Source organism: Vanacampus margaritifer, chromosome 12 (genome assembly GCF_051991255.1).
Source record: "Vanacampus margaritifer isolate UIUO_Vmar chromosome 12, RoL_Vmar_1.0, whole genome shotgun sequence".
Taxonomy (NCBI): Eukaryota; Metazoa; Chordata; class Actinopteri; order Syngnathiformes; family Syngnathidae; genus Vanacampus; species Vanacampus margaritifer.
Window position 1 is genome coordinate 19883659 of NC_135443.1, and position 19611 is coordinate 19903269.

At 41.2% G+C, this 19611-nt stretch overlaps 1 protein-coding gene across 6 annotated transcripts in view; it reads right to left on the minus strand.

The window, feature by feature from the left end:
- Window positions 1-19611, minus strand: part of zmiz1a (zinc finger, MIZ-type containing 1a) — a 151372-nt gene that overhangs the window by 91739 nt on the left and 40022 nt on the right. For 2 of the 6 annotated variants that reach the window (XM_077581230.1, XM_077581225.1), the window contains exon 2: window positions 5481-5570. The exons of 1 other annotated variant lie outside the window; for it this stretch is intronic. The gene's annotated coding sequence lies outside the window, so the exon portion shown is untranslated. Of the gene's footprint in view, window positions 1-2793; window positions 2923-2976; window positions 2999-3178; window positions 3371-5480; window positions 5571-19611 lie in introns of those variants that run through there. 3 more of the 6 variants (XM_077581226.1, XM_077581229.1, XM_077581227.1) reach the window with 3 other exon arrangements.

Consider the following 19611-nt stretch of genomic DNA (forward strand, 5'->3'; position numbering starts at 1 on the left):
TTGTCACATTTACAAACAATTTTTTCCATAGGAAATAATGGACGGAGAAATAATCTGCTTTCCCACAAGGATCGCGGTGTTAAATGCGCGGTCTTTGACAAACAAAACGTCTATTTTGAGGGAGTTTTTTACTACCGCCGGCTGTGCTTATTGGACGCTCCGAGGACACCGGGATGAGGTGCAGGAACGGCGACTATTTAAAAATAATAATAATATATTTTTTAATGTAAACGATGTATTCCAACTCGATTCGACTTCACGACAGCAATTTATACACTGATCAGACGGCGCATGCAGTCGGCCCATTGGTGTATCTAGGCCTTAAGTCAGCATTGAAGTTTTTTTTTTAAATGCCTTTCAATTAGTGTAAATGCGTGTTTTTGCTATTCATGGGCTGGTCCGGTCCCTATCCCCCGCAAAACGGTGGCGCGCGACTGTAGAGTAAACAAAAACGTTTTTTTAAATAGCTATAAAGTATTGATCCATCTTCTGATCAAATCTGATCTTCCAATCAGTTATCACTTTTTCCCCCCTTTTTTTCTTCAAATTCATTGATCACTGATCGGACAAAACATCCTGAACATGTAAAGCCTAATCTTTAGTCATTTGCCTATTTCTCAAAATGGGACTAATTTTCATAATAGCCACCCTCATCCAAGAATTCCTCATAGATCGCAACGATCTAGAGACACTTTCAAGCGGTGGCCTTACTACACTGTCATGTCAAAGCTCAGATGCAATTAGTTTTGTTTGGTACACAGATTATTTTAAATTCTGATAAGAGGCACATTTGTATAACGTATACAGTGCTGCCTCCACAAGTTATAATACTGGAGTCTTTCAGGGCACTCACTCAGCGGTGAAATCAAGGATACTGTCGCTCTAACACTTGTCAAAATACAGACTACAAGATTTCTCATTTATAACAAATTTCTATCCATCTGAATACCACATGCTACCATTTATCTTAGTTTAATTTAAAATAAAATGTTATCTCAAGATACTTTTATGTGTTTTTGATTATCACAGATGTTTATTTCCAACATTCTGCTCTTGCGGCTGCTTTTGTCCCCTTTCATTTGGGTGCCTTGTGTAAGGATCTCATCATAAATAAATAACATTGGCATCCAAAAGTGTGCTGAGTGGAACGAGACAAATCCACAACACCCTCTTGACTTGAAGGCGACACAAAAAAAAGTGCTAGCGCGCACTGAAAATACCTCCTGACGCCGAGGAATGTTCCAACTCTCGTGCAGCATGAGCGGGGGTAAAAGGTGTCCCTGAGGCAAGAGTTAGACATTGTTCTCCACAGCAAATATCCTCACACAACCTGCTCCACTCTGTCTGTCTCTTAAGCTGAAGAAGAGAATACAATGTTCCCTCTCATCCTCCCACTCGCACCGTTTTCTACCTCTGTGAGGCGGCCAGCTTGTGTTTGTGAGAAACGCGCTGCGAGACGACGATAACCACAATGACTATCACAGCGAGGATAAAAATACACCTCCTAGCATCCAAGTCATCTTAGCTGTAGAGCCCTGAGGCAGATTTCCTTGAATTTTGCCTAATTCTATCATTGATACAGATATGTGGACGGCCATTCGCTTACCTGGGGAAAATAAAGCATGAGGAGAAACTGATGCAAGCGGATGCAGGCTGCGCCGACTCTCAAAAGGCTTTAATATCCTTCTCTTTCATGGTAAACAAAGAAAGCACTGGAAAGCCCAATACACTAAAAATTATGAAACCACAGTCTTAGATACACTATAGCTACCTCCCAAAAAACACATTTTAATATTTTATTCAAAATTGGATAATATTAGGTAAATTTGGCACACCAAAAAGAAGAGTGTTCTCAACCCTGCCAAATTTATAAGGTTTAAAATTTTTATTTTTTTTTAATTCAGTCACCAAGCATATAACAAGAGGTTCCACTGAATATGTGAATATGCTACATCATCTATCATCTGTCTTATTAACTGCACATCCCTACATATTGATAAATATATCAGCTTTAAGCTTGAATATATCCCATCGGGTCATTGCAGGTCTTTCCAAGCCGCAACAAGAGGCGCAAGCCACCAGCTCACCTACTTTAGCACACCTAGTAGTAACAAAGTCTTACCAAGACATTTTGGACAACTGTACGGTTCTAACTTTGTAGTACACTAAAAGGCCCTTTCGTGAATCTTATCAAACGCCTTAAGGATAAACTAGAACGGATTTGTTGCCCTTCCACGAACACAATTATGGGTAAGTGGAAGATTTTATAGTTTAAAAGGGAAGAATAGCTCAATATTTTGTAGGGGTGTTTAAAAAAAAAAACAACAATTTTTTAAAATAAAAAATAAATAAAAATCGCTATATTTTTTATTGAGATTTTTGCGATTATTGTGATTTATATCGGGATTAATCGGATAGAATCGAATCGTGGCGTATGAATCGTGGTACGGATCGGATCACCAGGTACTAGGCAATTCACACCCCTAATATTTTTGTATGGATGGCCTAAAATGATGAAACCACAGGCTTACATACACAAAAAGCAAGAGAATAGCTTTTTAATATTTCATTGAAGATAAATCTTATTATAAATCTATCTATCGCTAGATAGAGCTAGATCGCTAGATCTACCTATCTAGAGCTAGATCGCTAGATCTACCTATCTAGAGCTAGATCGCTAGATCTACCTATCTAGAGCTAGATCGCTAGATCTACCTATCTAGAGCTAGATTGACCACTCCACAGTAAGAATCATGTAATCCTTGCCACAATGTCACAATAACATCATCCTACCTGTGCTTAAGTGATTGACAAATGCAGCAGAAAGTCACCTTTTGGATCTCTCTACAGCATCTGCTACCCAACAGCACCTTCACAAGGTTGCGTCCTTGTTGTCCGAGAGCCCCGCACGTTAAATCGCCGCCTGTGTTAAAACGTCCAAGTTGATTTATTTCCGAAAAAAGCCGTGCATCCTACCGTAGCGCGACGCACAAACACGTCGGCTCTCCTCGGCGGCCTCACAACGGTGGCAGTGTTCGAGTGTCAACACTCAACAGTGGGTGCTAACATTAAAAACACATCCAATTAAAGCTAGAGGGGAGGAGGTACTGTACAAACGGCAACAGTCTGTAACATGTTTGCAGCCATGATAGGCCCTTTCTAAACAAATTAATCCTACCGTGCTCCACATTACTCATCCCGGCCTGGCTGTCTGGACGGATTCCGCTTCATTTGCACACTAGCTTGGGTTATGACGAGGAAGGGAGACGAAAAATTTTGTGAATATAGAGCGACAGCAGCAAAAAAGTTCTCTCCCCGCACTTTCATGAGCGTGTCACATTCTGTCGGCTGAGTCTCTCTCTTCGTTGCACCAGGCTTACAACTCAAATTGTGTGCGTGTGTGTGTTAAACCAGTCGCTTTCTATGCTCTGACGTCCGTGTGCTAATCGCTTTGGCTGATCCCTGCTAGTCGCGCATGTGTGGAGGTACTATGTGTGCGTCTGCCTGTATGCGCAAAGGCATGAACGCAAGTGTGCGCGTGCGTGTGGCAGATGTTTCCCGTGTGGTGGTATTGCTCACCACACACTCGCACACACAGGCAGATTAACCGGCTGGTTTACTTAGTTGCTGCCTGGCTCTCCCACCTACCCCTCGCGCCTCAATCCTCATCCTTAATCCCGAGTAGCAAACTCGTCTGCAGGTGAGGAAAAAGCAGTATGGCACCATGCGACGGATAACTTTCAAGAAGCTCCGGTCCAGGCCGGTGAGCACAATCGAGACAATTGAGGACAAACTAGAAATAAGAAAGAGGCAAAAAAAAAAGTCCACAAAATGCTCGAGCATTAGCACGCTAACAGTGTTGAGGTGACATAAAATTATTATAATTTGAATGTTCTTTACTAGTTATTCATGATAGTGGCAACCTTGAACAACAGAATTAGGACAATGACTAGAAATAATCTAACGTGACATGCACACAAAATGTAGACGCACAAATGAAGTGACTCATCTTGTTAGCTACCCATTATAACCACCACCTTGCAAATACCAATACAAACACAAGGACCATCAAAAAATATTTTTAAATATTAATTTTTTTAGCGCATTCTGAATAGCAGATTCCTTTGCTTATCTTCTCCCCTTTAACTGAAGTAAAAGGTGAACAATCCGCATATGTCTACTGCAGGTTCTTTGATGAGTTTAATTTGGCAAAGTCTGTTCTCTGCCTTCAAACTGGTGTTAACTTAAAATCATCTCAAAATTGTACTTTATTGTATTTATTTATTTTACACGAAACATCTATGTGTAGTCTCTCACTATATAGCAATGCTATATCACGCTGTCTTGTTCATTGCTTCAATGTGTCCTCGTTGTGCTATATGCTAGTTTTTACAGAATTTTTTAAATCAGTTTTATTAATTGACAACAACAGTTGATTTTTGTGAAAAACTGTAATTTGAGTTTGTCTTCACGGACCAGATTGGACCCCCAAATGAGCCGGTTCTGGCCCAGGGGGCCGTATGTTTGACAACACACACAGTCAAAAGAGTCTACGACATGCGCGCATAATGTGTATGTGCAATGTACATATCATCCGACTAATGCAATAACTCCTTGAGGGTTATTTATGATATCTGCCACTTGCCATAATAGAAATTTGCAGAAATAATCCACAATCCAATTTAACATAAATACAGGCAAATGAAACAATGACTAGAAGCAATCCACAGATTCAAAAAACACATGCAGGCAAGCACAATGTACAGTATGTATCATATGATTGATGCGGTTTCTCCTCTCTGATGTTCGCATAAAAATAAACACAGCAAGTATAAATCATACATAAATTCAGGAAAGCTGTGTAGTCGTACAGTTTTGTATAATAAAGGTGGGGGGACAAGAGTGCAAGTATTCAATTAAATTTTATTTTTGTAGCCCTTAAACCAAAAAAGTCTCAAAGGGCTTCAATAGTATGGACTGGAGTTTGAGTTCTCAGCCAGGGATGTAGTTACCTGATTTCAGCAATTAATACTATTCTCTATCAAACAGTTTTGATGTATCCACTCAAGAATGGCAAAAATGTGGCATTTTTCAAGGAATACGAATCTGTGGCACATTTCTCCTTGTGTGTACACTGTGCTGACACAGGCCACTGGCTTCTCGGCGGGACTGGCTGGCTGGCTTCTTTTTTTTTTTTTTGGCCAGAGCCAAACAGGATCCTGCACAGCTCCTCATAAACAGCAGCTGCTCAGTCCCTCCCCGGCTGGCAGCCCAGGAGGGTCCAATCAAAAGCAGCCACATTTCTCCCTCACTTTGCCTTTGCGTGCCAACTCTGCTCAGAGAGTTCGAGGGGGGAAGAAGAAGAAGGGAGAAAAAAAACAAAAAAAACAGCCAAGATGAAAGCAAGAGAGAGCGAAAGAGAGGGAGAGAAAAGTGTGCGCAATCCACGCCTGTATAAGAAAGCTTGTGTGAACTCTGACCTTGTCGGTGCTGCCGCTGCACCCTCCCTGCCCCGACCCCTCATGTATTCCTCGCGTGGTCCCTCACTGATTCCTCCTCAAGTGGCCGATCTGAATGAGAAGAAAATGTCATTTTAATGGAGACAAGAGGACACAAAAATGCTGTTGAAAAATGTATACGCGGGGAAGCCATGAGGGATTCGGCTATACGGCCCCGCATTTACTCTCTGCCTCACAATGACATGGATGTACTGTACAGTATATATACTGTACATACTGTATATAGCAGTGAAGTCGCTCCCTCCCTCCCTGCACAGAGGAACAATGCCCTTCCTAAAGGTTATCTGCAGCTTTGGTCAACCTCATCCCGAGTCCATTACACACCAAATTCACAGCCTGAATACGGCGCTTAGCCTCTCCTCGCTGCTCCTTTTACAGGCTGATACAGCATCTGTTTCAACATACATCATGCAAATGACTTAATTTAATCACCACACAAGCGTGAATATTAGCGCATATCATTAGGGGACAAGAGAGGGATATGGCAGAATCACCTTTTTTTGCTACTTTCCTTTTCAACAATGGTACGTTTTCATTTTGTAGCCGAATTTAAATGAAGGATTTTGCTGCATTTAGTGTAGAGCTATAAGGAGCACATTGAAATGAATGCAGATTACATACACATGAGTGCTTCAAGAAAGGATTAGGGCAGGGGTGTCCAAACGATTCTCTTTGAGGGCTTGGGGGATATCAGTGTCGCCAATAGAGTTGCAGGCCATGTCGAAAGTTTTTTTTTTTTTTATATGCAGAGCGCCACTAGAAAATGGACGATGGGCCGCATATGGACACCACTGGATTAAAGTTTCAAGTGAAGGTCTGAAGGCAGGGTTACGTTTTTAACGAAGGGTTTTGAGACAGGGTTCAAGTTTCAAGACACTGTTGGTGTATCAAAGTAGAGTTTCAACACAGGGTTAGGGTTTCAACTTAGGAAGTAAAAATTTTGCTTAAAGGCTGGGTTGGTGCTTCAAGTTAAACCCAGAGTAAAGGTTTTTGAAGTAGAATCTTATGATAGGTTTAGTATTAGTATATAAATAAGGCTTTTAAAACAGGTCTTGGGTTTTAACTAGGCTTTTTAGACAGGGTTCTGTTTTTGAAGTATGGTTTCAATATTGGGGCGGATTCAAATTAGGATAAAAAAAAGTGACTTCTATATAGATTTAAGTTTGGGTTTCAAACCAACGTTAAGAGTGTCATACCAAGTTTAGGGTTTCAAATTTGGATTTCAATCCAAAAGTTTTGGTTGCAAAAAAGTTTGGAGTCAAGGTTAAGTCAAGACAAGGTTGGTTTGTCTTAACCCTAACCCAGTTCCAACTTAGAGTTGGGTTTTCAAAGTAGGGTATCAAGAGCGTTTTAGGGTTTCCCATTAGGATTTGAAGGCAGGGTTAAGTTTTTGAAGAAGTATTTTAACACAGGGTTGGGGTTTTCAAAACAGAGTTTGGGTATCAATCCAGAGTTGTTTGGAAACAGTGTTAGATTTGCATGTAGGGTTTTAAGACAGGTTTTTGTTTTAAAGTATTTCTAGGGAGGGTTACACAATTAGGTTAGGGGATTTAAACCACAATTGTGGTTTTAAAGTAGGATTTTATGATAATGTTGGTATTTCAAATAAGTGCTTTAAGACAGAATTGGGGATTCAAATAAACCTGGGTTAATGCTTCAAACAAAACTTTGTGTTTGGAGATAGTGTTTTCAGGTTAAACTTTCAAACCGTGAACATCTTTACGTTTTCCTGTCCATCTTGGCAAGGGGGGGGGGGGCTTCAGTGTTTGGAGGAGGTTTGGTGTTTGGAGCTCATCCAAAAAGAAGTGGACAGAAAGTGGGGGAGGGAAACGGCATAAATACGCAGGGAGGCGAGCAGGTGTCACAGACAAATGTGATTTAGAGGGTCTGTGTTCCATACAGTGCTGACATGTAAGCCTATTAGGCTGATATTACCCGCCTATAACATGCACCGCTGGACCTCCTTAAAAATGGGTGTGCTGGAGCAGGGATTATAATAGGCAGCCCCTGTTAAATTGGACAAACATGAAGTGCTGGAATGCATTCATTACATTCACTCGAGATGATTCCATTCAAGGTGCTAGCTATAGCGTAAAAGCTTCCAGGTTGGTTTGCTCCAAATGTCTGACTAAAACCAAATCATACAGAAATAAAAGAGAAAATGACAAAAATAAATAGAAAATGACAACAACAGCCACCCGCCGAGTGATACAAACAAGAGACCCTCTTTCTCTCCCATTGTAGTTAGTTAGCGTGTCACGTTCCAACACGCGTTCAATGCGGCGTGCTTTTCAAAGTTTCCTGCCCCAAAGCCCCAAACCAAAACAATTACTAGCTGTACTGAAACCCCACCAAGGATGTTGTGTTTGTTATTGGGGAGACACTTCAGGGAGCACGGGACAAAGAAGACACCATAAAACTGAAGAGTGCTTCCGGATAAAAGTGCTGATCAGGGAATGTTTTTTTCATTTTTATTAACACTTTTATATTTTCTTTGCTTTTTCAGTTCATAAAGCATGAATATTAATGTCAGGCCATTGCAAGAGGTATTGTCTGAAGGCGCTGTTCCAAATAAGAATTATTTGGTCTTGCTGCTCTACTGAGTGCCTTTCTAGTTGTAATTGGGTATGATGAGATGTCAAACACCATAATTCCCCAAATAGAGGGCTCAATTGTAATAGATGCCCTGCATCAATTATTCACATAGAGCATCTTCCACTTCAACCAAATATCCGCTGTTGGATTTTGTAAGATAGTTGAGCCAATTTTAACTTCACTAGTGCTAACCCAAACAGCAGCACTTATAAATGAAGGCACAATCTTTTAATTTATTAAAGTCTGGAGCCAAAATGGAGATTAGCGATTAAAACGGTATGAAAATTGATATATTAGATATATTAGGTTATTGCCAACAATACAATCACGATACAGGGGGCACGATATGATACGTATCGCGATAAGTGTATCCTTAAAGGTGATACATATCACAATATTTTACATTACTTAACATACATTTTTATGAAAACAGTCATAAATTATGTTTTTATAAGGCAGGATGGCAAAAATGTTTGCTTCCGGTATACCGCCAGCGGCGTGTGCGCAACAAAGAGCAGCTTTCAAAGACGCAGCGGTTAACTTTATGAATGAATGTACAATATCGATTCTGACACCTCCGTATCTATACGTATAGTGTAAAGATGCCTGCAACGATATATTCCCATATTGATTTTTTAGCACACCCTTAATATATATAAATAAATGTGTAAAAAAATAATATAAATACTCGAAAAGATTAGAAAAAATGCAAAACTGTTATATGAATGTACAAATACAGTTTTTTTTTAAACTATTACAATACATTAAAACCATAATTTTTAAAAAGAGAAAAATAAGAAAAAAATAAAAACATTAGATTTTTTTAACATGAGAAAAATTGAAGAACAAATGAAAATTTTTTTGAAAAAAAAAAGAACAAAATTAAATACTGGAAAACTATAATCATTATTATTAGTAGGAGTAGCAGTAGTAGTAGTAGTAATAGTACAAAAAACACAAATAGACTAAACATACACAATTGGGGTAAAATACAAAACACTAAACAAAAAATACAAACATCCACCAAAAATACTAAACAATTAGAATACAGAAACATTAGTCAAAAACATACACCAACACCAGAAGTAGGAAATCCAGGTCCAGAGAGTAAAAACCCTGCCACAGTTTGGCTTTAGCCACAGGTGCTTCTACTCAACTGGCAGGTAAACGAGCTCGGGTGAGTAGAAGTACCTGTGGCTAAAGCCAAACTGTGGCAGGGTTTTTACTTTCTGGACTTCCCTATCTTTGACCAACACTAGAGGAAAAAATTCAAAAATATGAGACAAAGAATAAATAAATATGAGCCGAAAATACATTCCAAAAATATTGCCAAAACTTGGCCTGCCTTGTTTCATAGCGTCTTCACATAAGTCAGAACCAGACCGGACTACAAACGGTACTGAAGACAGCAAAGTCCACGCTTGCCCACTAAAAACCTCCATCCTATTTGCGCTTGCTGGTGTGAATCCAAATCTCTTAAACGACTGGTGCAGACACACTCGCACACCCATAATGTATACACCTCGTCGCTCTCAGAGGAGAAAGGCCTATAAAAGCCGACCTCATCTCCTTAAAGCGGGCGCGGCTGTCCCTTGGCGTCTTAACACAACTACTCATCAAGTGTTAAAGCAGGGTGGGAGAGAGAGGGGAAAAATCAATGCCCCCCCAACACGACCGACACCAGTCGATGATGTTAGGTGGAAGAGCCAGATACTGCAGCAAAAAGCCAAAGACGGAAGGCAAAAGTCCATCTTGGGCTGAGAGCGGTTGGTTAATATGTGTCATTGATTACCTCTATGCAAATAGACGACCTCGACAAAGCAGAGAGTGTGATTTAAAGCGCGCCGGGGTCGGAAATCGATTGGCTGTGCGAGCCCGAGGAGCCGTTTCCCTCTTGCCGGGATAAAACACTTGACTGGGAGCTGCAAGATTCTTATCAGGAGGAAATTAGTGGAGGAATTGCAGTTTACCAAAACAAACAGGTTTCTCCTCCTTCATGCTCCCTCTCTCTGATATCATTGTCATCTCTTATTCCCTCCCCTCCAGTTAAATGCCATCGTGAGAAACTGCATTTCAATCAAACAGGTCATTTGTAATAGAAAACAAAAAACGGAGCAGGACGTCGTTTGAAGGAGAGAAAATGAGGTTTCTGGCTTTCCTCGCGAGCATGCCAGCGCCCGCACGCACATACTGACGCAAGTCCGACGCCAATCTCAGAGCCAGATCGCACCAAAACAATATTTGTCTTGTTGGCCTGCCGCCTGTGTTCCCGGCTTTAAAGAGAAAGGAAAACACGCAGCATGCAGGCGGCCCACACCGAGCGGCCTTGTCAGCGTGCGGGAAACGTCGGGAGGTAATTACGACAACGCCGCGTTCCCTGCCGGCGATGCAGTGATTCAGTTTTTGAGCACTTGGCCTTCCTAAAATCTCCCCGAGGACCACATCTGATATGATTACAAAGAGTTGTTTGGCGAGCAGCGTAGTATCCTCCCTCCTCCAGTGCTTGCTCTTGCTCCCTTTACGACTGTCGGAACATTTTGGGAGAGAAAGACTGAACTTTGCCTTGCGATGACATCTGTTGTTTTGCACTCACCTACAATGCTATGATGGCGAACCCTCTCTTTTTGCAGGAGTTAGAGACCAAGCATTCATTTGTACATAATGGACGCCCCAGTCAAGAATGCACATATATTAAAAATTTAAAGTTAAAAATGTAAAGTTATTTTACATAAATACTAGGTATAGACGGATTATCGGCCGGGCCGATTATTGGTGCCGATATTTGGCATTTTGACTAATATCGGCATCAGCCTTTTTATTTTTACGAATTTGAAGGCCGATACAGCTGCTATCGCACTGAATACTTGCGAAGGTAGTGAATTTTGGGTTTTCAGCAGGATTGGTAAGATGTTCAAAGAAATTTTGAACATGTTCAGACAAATTTTCTGTCTGCGAAGATGTTTTGAAACCTTTTACGAACCCTGACAAAAACATTAGCTACATTCGCATACATTTGTCGCACAGTGAGACAGGTAACTTTTCATTTCTGTATTTATTTAAATTTCCACTTTACTTTATAAAAGATGGCGCTGACACTGGGAACTCTCTACCTTTTTTATTTTTAAAAATGACAACAACAACAACAACAAAGAAATTATGTTGAAATTTTGAAATACTTTATTTACAGTAGAAATGTTTAAGGAGCTATTTACTTGCTTAACTTTTAATTTAGCTTAACACATGCTGATGACCAGGGAAGGTCCCTGCAATTTTTGTTAGAATTTTTAAACAAAACTGTCTATTCCTTATACTGTATGTTTATAATTAAAAGAAAAACATTCACAGTGTTTGAAAAGTTATTTTAACAAACATCCTTAATGGCATTTCAACAAAGTTTTAATTTTACTGCAAATGAATATCGACTTGAAATATCGCTTATCGGCCTCCTTGACTACTAATAATAAGCATCAGTATTGGCTCTGAAAAAAACATATCAGTCTAGAACTAATAATTACACTGAAGTATGAAGATGCTGGCATGTATCTCGCCGCTTTGCAGCCTATAAAAATTGACCATCAAGATCAGTGTCATTTTTCTTGGGAAACAGCACGTCGCCATGGCAACAGTGTTGGACAAAATAAAATATCCACATGCACTGAAGACCCTCCGTAACTACTTTGGCACCATATTAGGGCGCTAAAGAAAAAGCACCAACATTTCACAACGGGCACAAAAATGTTAGTAATGTTTTATAGCAAATTTTGGTGGTGATTAGGTGAGATTTTACTGTTTCCGGTTTGTAAACAGTGCAGCCTCGTTGGGAAAAGACTACTGTATATCTTTTCATCGTGACTGTTATCATCCGAAACGAGTCGAGTTGACCCCATGATTACCTCGGTGGCGTGACATTTTCCTTTGGTCGACCCCTGTAAGAAGCCAGCGCGCCGCTCCGCAACAAGCGCTCGGCTGTCGACATACTGAAGACATTTAAGATAATCCCGGAGATGTCTCAGTGTTTCCCAAGATTGCATCTTCAAAGGGAACGTCGGCCTGCTACCTCCACTTGAAAGGGAGAGAGACGAGCAGCGCCCTTGTTGTGAAGGCGGGGCAGAATAGCACAAGAATGTAATCATGCTTTTGGAAGGGTGGGGGTGGTAGGGGGTGGTCTGTCCTGGTTTAGCGGAGCTCGTAAAAGCAAATAAGGGAGGTGGGTGAAGCTTGTTTTGACACCAGTAGGGGCGGGGTAAGCACCTGCTGGATGTGCCGACTCACTTAAAGTAAAGTACAGACGCTCCCCTACTTACGAACATTCGAGTTACGAAAACGGTACATACGAACATTGTCTGCGCGCATAAGCGCATGTCAAAAAATGTTCGGAAAGAGATGCTGTAAGTTAGATTTTGTATTGCGCACCTTTTTCCGAGTACTGTAGTGCTTCTTTCCGCCGCTAATACCGACGCTTGGCGCTGTGAGAGCTCACCCAGCATTGGAGGCTCAGCAACGGGTCGAGGAGGAGGAAGAAGAAGAAACGCCTGTCGCTCATAGATAAAGCCATCGCACTCTTCGAGCAGCAAGACCCAAATATTGAACGTTGCACAAAGGTTGCAAATCAATTGAATGATGCCATACAGTGCTACCGCATCATTTATGATGAAAAAATAAGAAAACTGTGCAATCGTCGTTAGATCGCTTCTTTCGGCCAGTTTCTAGTAAATCCTCCAAGGAAGATACTCATCAACCCTCATCTTCTTCTCCTCGACCCTCAACTTCTTCCTACATTGAAGTTACGGAGGAGGAAGTAACTTTTGAAGCCCATTCCAGCGACGACGAAGAACCTCTCATGATATAAAATCCTCCTCTTCCTCCTCCTCCTCTCCTTAAGCATTGAGTACATCTTCCAAAAGTAAGTTAAACTTCATTTTATTTATCTTATTACGTACATGTACATACTGTGTGTCTCTCGCTCTCTCTCTCTAACATACGTAGTACAGTACTGTACGTATTCTCTTTAAACATAAATTATAATACAAAATATAGCACTGAAGCAACTTACGAACAAATTCACCTTACGAACGATAGCTCGGAACGTAACTCGTTCGTAAATTGGGGAGCGTCTGTACACTACACAGGTGTCAGGAATTCCTTCCTGGAATAACTAACAGGGCTTCCTTGATGTTCGAAAAAAAAAATCTTTGTGAAAAACTTCCTGCAAAGAGTTTCAACCAAACAACAGGTATGCCGTGGGATATCCCATTTCCTTTAGTTGGTCTGGAATGTATTATTTATTTTAAGGGTGTCAGGCGAATACAATTTTTAAACGTAATTAGGGCTGTCAAAGATAAAGCACAAAAAATTCTCGCATTACTCATGTATTAACGCAGATTAATCACACTATTAACTCATTGAATGCCAGCCATTTTCATTGGAGCAAGCCTTCAATACCAGCCGTTTTACTGGATTTTGACTGATCTTGCAAGGCTCACAGAATATTGTGTTCTATTGCTATATAAACATGGAACATACCCCCAAAAAAAGGTTAGACTCTCTTCTTTCATCAGAAAAAAATGTATTTCTATATTTTTACATTCTTTAGTTATCAGCATTAGAACATAGCCAAGTTTTGTTGAAATTCTAATTCCTGAGGGGGAAAAAAACATAGAAAAAGAGCTTTTTGTAAAACAAACATTTCAAGCACAACTTGGACTTTAACACTACTATTTTTTGGGTTTGTGACAGCTCAAACATCTAAATAAGGTCTCATAAACAACATTCCAGAAAGTGCTTTGGATAACAAAGTAACAGTTTAGTGCACATAAAAATAAACAATTGGCTGCAGCATCCAGTTGTCACGTGACCGGCAAAACGAGCCGTTAACCCTGCGGATCATCACTCGACGGTTGTTTTTTGCGTTTGCTCGACAAACGAAGCGTCATCCCTTGACGTGCAGCAACTCGATCACCGCAGTTATGTTTTGATGAGCCGATGAGGATGCTTTTTTAAAGCCAAAAAGCAATCCTGCAGGGTTAACTGTTTTGTTTTGCCGATCGCTTATTTTCTACTTCCTCCCCGCGGCTCTCCGCTGCTCTACAACACGCTAGTAGTGACAGAGAACACACCCACTCCAAATCTACACTTCCTGCTTCTCTTCTTCTACAACAAGATCCTTGCGTGATACTGGCTGATCTTATATTTGCTGCCACCTGCTGGCCGGTCCTTTTAAATAACATTGCAGTCAAACCTAATCCTTCAGTCAGAAGCTGCGGCAGACCCTCCTGTACACTCTTGCATAAAAAAAAAGCTTATGACGTATTAATACGTCATATGTATTGAGAGTAAATTATGACCTCAGATGATCCATTAGCTGACAGCGGATGGTTACGTTGAAGGTAGCACAGGTTGTCTAACTACATGCATCACAGTAAAGCATTTAATAAATGTTTGCGTATGACATTCAGAATATTTGTTCATGTCAAACTATCGAGGTCCTTTTTTTTTCATTTTAAATTGTGCAAGTAATTAACTGTTTAGAAAAAGAGGAGGATGAGAGTGTGCAGTGGATAAAAAAATGTTGAAGACGTCGTCATAACATTAAATGTCGAAAGAATTAACACATAACAGGTGATCTTCAAATTTGACGGGCAAAAAATGTTGATTAAAAAAAGCCTTTCTAATGAAGCGATTAATCGTGATTAATCAAAATTCTAAGAGGTGATTAATCTGATTTTAAAAATGTAATTGTTTGACATCTCTAATCGTAATTAATTAAAATAATATATAGGTTATTGCCAACAAAAATAAAATATAGTTTTTCTAAATGTTTATACTTTTGTTAGCATAGAAGTGGAAAAAAATCTTAAACTAATAGAAATATGGCTGGATCTTTTTTTTGCTACAGTAATTTCATAACAATTAAGAGTTAAAATTAAAAAGATGTGGTGTATTGTAAAAAAGAATGTGATACTGATTTGTGTTTAGGTCAGTTTTCTGCCACTAGATGACATAAATGCATTGGTTAGACATTGGTGACAGCTCGGTGCATTTTTGTTCATGCTAAGAGTTATCCAATCTTTAACATGAAGCAACTTGTCTGTATACTCATACATAAGAATTTACTCTTTACTTTAAATAATACAATAACTGTTGGGTCTGATATTACAGATCCCCTTAGTTACTGACCGTGCACCAAGGAAAAAGGAGGCAGAAGCTGTTGCTTTGTTTTATTGCAACCGCGGCTGGGAGAGGACAGGAGGCGCGAGACCTTAACTCACGCTCGGCTCCTTCCGACTCTCTCTCCTCCCCCGGCCACCTCGTCGCTTTTATTACAGTTAAGTTTCAGTTTCGTTTCATACGTCATGGAAAAATACAAAACATTAGAGAAAGTTGAGCGGCGCCTCTAAACGACAGTTGATAATATAAAAACACAAAAATATATACAGGATATATATACAGGATATTCTTTAAAATACACATAATGTTAAGACTACTGTTTTAAGCAACTTCACATTCCCTCCTGTTGTGGATTTAAAAGGATATCAGTAAATACTAAAACAATTAAGTTTTCTCAGTATTACTTCATTAATAGATTCACAACATTTGAACCATTCTCAGGAAATGGCGAAAACCCTTAACTTAAAGGGAAAAATTCCATAACTCCCCCACCGCACGGTGACGAGAACCTCTTGGTCTGAGAATGGAACTGGATTTGAAGTTAGGAAAACACAATAAGATGAGGGTCACACTTTTGTGTCGGTCTCCACAGTGTCAACATAATCCTCTACGCGTAGTAAGTTATATTGATACATCTGGGCCACGAACATACGGGCGACTAATCTCTTAGACATTGGGACAATACAGCAGGAACAAATAACACATAATAAGATAAACATTATAATGATCAAAGTCCAAACAATGTCTGAAAAAGGGTCATCTTCTCCTTTGTTCTTCTTCTTTTTGACAAGAATCAGGGGGTAATCCCTTATCTGAGTTCGGTGACCTTTTTGCAGTGACTCTGGTGGATCCACGTCTCTCTCTCAGCGATTTTGAGAGCGGTGGGTGTGGTCAGGAGAACAACGAATGGGCCGTCCCAGCGTGGGCTCGACCATGTTTTCCTTTTTATCACCTTCACCAACACCAGGTCACCCGGGGTCACCGTTTCCTGTGCAGGAGGAAGAGAAGTAGAGGGCAGATCATTTGCTCTTGACACAGTCCGTTCTTTAAACAAGTCACATAACCATTTAGTCAGTGGATCTGCCTCTCCTGTTTTGTCTGACCATGGCTGATTTTAAATGGATGGCCATATTGTCAACGATGGTATTTACAAAATGGCTACCGTTATCACTCCACAAGACTCGTGGAATGCCATGTTCTGGTATTATGTGTTTACAAATAGCTTTAGCTACTGTGAGGGCGTTTGGATGTTTTGAAGGAACAAGTTCAACCCATTTAGTTAGTGAGTCTACTAACACTAAACAGTACTTGTGCTGACCACTTCTGTGTAGTTCAATAAAGTCCATGTGTAAAACTTCAAATGGGTAGGAGCCCACTGGGCATTTCCCTCTCTGTGGTCTTAAGTTTCCCTGAGCATTGTGACGACAACACACCATACATGACCTACAAAAAGTTTTAAAATAGGTTTGTAAGCCCTGTGGTATTGTCATTGTCTGTTCTACCATAGATATGATCCCTCCTGTTGAGACATGGGACTTCCCATGACTCAATGTGGCTACTGCGTGGAACAGACTGCGGGGGATGACTGGTCGGTCTTCTTTGTGGATTAAATCCACCAGTGGTTGCGTTATTTCGGCGAAGTCCAGAACCCATAGACGGCAAAAGTTCACTAGGCCTAGGAAGGCCATCATCTGTCTTTTGGTCTTTGGTTTGGGGGCATCAAGGATAGCTTGTTTCCGATCAGAGGTTAGTTTTCTTCCTTCTGCCGATATGATGTGACCTAAGAAAACTACTTCGGTCTGAGTCCACTGTAGTTTGGTCAGTGAGGCTTTGTTTCCTGTCTTTGCCAGGTGTTGACACAGTTTCACTGCTTCTTCTTGATTTTCTTCTTTGGTTGGACTGGCGATGAGAATGTCATCTACGTAAATCAAGATTTGAGTGGTTTCACTGTGTTCATGGAGGCTCAGACAGTTGTTGATTTCTTGAGAGAAAATGGTGGGGCTCTCTGCATAGCCTTGGGGTAGTCTCGTATAGGTGTACTTCTTTTGATTAAAGGTGAAACCAAACCAATGACGGGCAGACTCGTGCAATGGGATGGAAAAGAAGGCGTTGCTTAGATCAATTACTGTGAACCATTTCTGTTCTGGCTTCAGCGCATTGAGTAGAGTGTGGGGGTCGGGGACGCAGGGGGCTCTCTGTTTTACTGCCTGATTTACGGCTCTTAAGTCGTGGACCATTCGCCAGGTCGTGGTGTCTGCTTTCTTTACTGGAAAGATTGGAGTGTTACAAGTTACCTTGGGGGCTTCTATGAGCACTCCAGCTTTTACCATGTTCATAATTACTGGTGTGATTCCTTCTTTGGCATCAGGTTTGAGTGGGTATTGATTGATTCGTGGGCGATAGTTTGTTCTTGGTTCAATTGTTACTTCTGTGGCTGTGGTCATTAGGCCCACATCGGTTTTTGACGCTGACCACAGCTGAGGTGGTATTTGATCCATGGCGTCTTTTAGTGCCAGGATCGTGGTTTCCTCCGGATGTCATGTACTTAGGTGGGTGCTGGGGACAAATGTTGTCACCCAGTTTAGTTTTTTCCTCCAGACCACGTTTCCTGATGACATGATGCGTTTAAATCTTCCATCTTGACATGGAGTCCACGGAAGTCGTTGTTCGGACCATGTTACATCTCTTATTTTTGATCCTATGTCCTTCCATCTCCAGCCTGTTGGTTTTGCCAGTGAAATGTGGAAGGGAATGCCAAAGCCTTCATATGTGGTTAATGCATATATGTAATCTGGAAAGATTACTGTGGCTGCCATCCATCCTGCCTGTTCGTCCCAAATTAGGTCTTTTATTTGGGCCCGCATGGTTGTCAATCGGGACCATTGATCAAAGAAGTCTCTGTCCTCTTTGTTCGGGGCGAAGCGGATGGTGGAGTGAAGTGGGTACGTGGTTTGGGGCACCCAATTTGAATTTGGTAGGATTTGTTCTGGCATCTGTTGCAGATTGTTTGTTACTGATGTTGGACCTTTTTGGATCGGATCCAGACTGTAGAATGGGCGTGGTTTGTCTTTTCCTTCTAGTACTAACATCTGCATTGGTGTTTCTTGTCCTCTTTTTGTCACGACCATGCTGGAGCCTTCGACCATTAATACAAGGCTCATGGCTTTTATCAAATCTCGTCCGATGAGGTTTTCAGGACAACGAGGCACGTAAACGAAAGTTTGATCTGGGTATTCTGTTCCGTCTTCATCAATAATGGTCAGTGGTTCGGTAAAGTAATGGATGGCTGGTCTACCTCCCACTCCTATGACCATTATTGTGCTTTTTGACAATTTGACACCTGTTGGTAGATCAGTGATCACGGAGGATTGTGCTCCTGAATCCACAATGAATTTCAATGTTGTAGTAAATGGCCCTAAGCCTAGTTTTCTTACTGCTGGGTCAATAGAGGACATCTGGCTAAACAGGACTGTCAGGTCAAGCACCTCGACGATCGTTCTGGTGTCATCAGGGTTTTCATCACTTGACCTTTCCTGCTCGCGTCATTCGGTTGGATCCCAGTGGTCAGATTTTGGGGTCTCAATTTTTTGTTTGGAGCGGCAATCTCGGGCAAAGTGGCCGTACTTGCCACAATTGTAGCACACATCCTGTCTGGTGGCTGGTCGGCCTCTTCCTCTTCCGCGTCCACGTCCTCTACCCCGATTGGGTTGGTTTTGGTAGTAAATTGGTCCAGAAGGTGGAGGAGAGGCATGTTGAAAAAATGTGTGCATGGCATTGAAGACTGATGATTGCGCTTTTTGTCTTTTTAGGTCTTCAGCGTGTGAGGCCCAAGCTACGAGATCATTCACCGGGGCAGTTCTCCAGGTGTGGTAATGTTTCTTGATAAAATTGACTGTACCGTCCACTAGTCCATCCAGGAATGTTGCCCGCAGTAATGTTTGGTATGTGCTTTGTGCCTCAGTGCTTTCTTCGATGCCACCATGTAGTTTCAGTACGTCTTGGAGGCGGTCCACATATTTTTGTGCGCTTTCTTCAGGTTCTTGGCGGCATTGGCGGACTTTAGTTAAATCAGGTGGTTTCTTGAACACTGCGATGGCTCTTTCTAAAAGAGTATTTAGGGCGTTGTCTAGTTCTTGGCCTGGTTGGTAGACTTGGCCTCGTTGGTTGGCTGGAGCAAAGGCTCCTTGGAATCTTCCAACTCGATGTCCTGCGGTCAGACGTAGGACGCTTAGTAATTCATTGCCATTGAGGTGATAGGATCCATGTAGTTCTCTAATTGCAGCTGCCCATTTTTCAACGTTGTCTTCAATGGGAGGAACTGATGCGCATG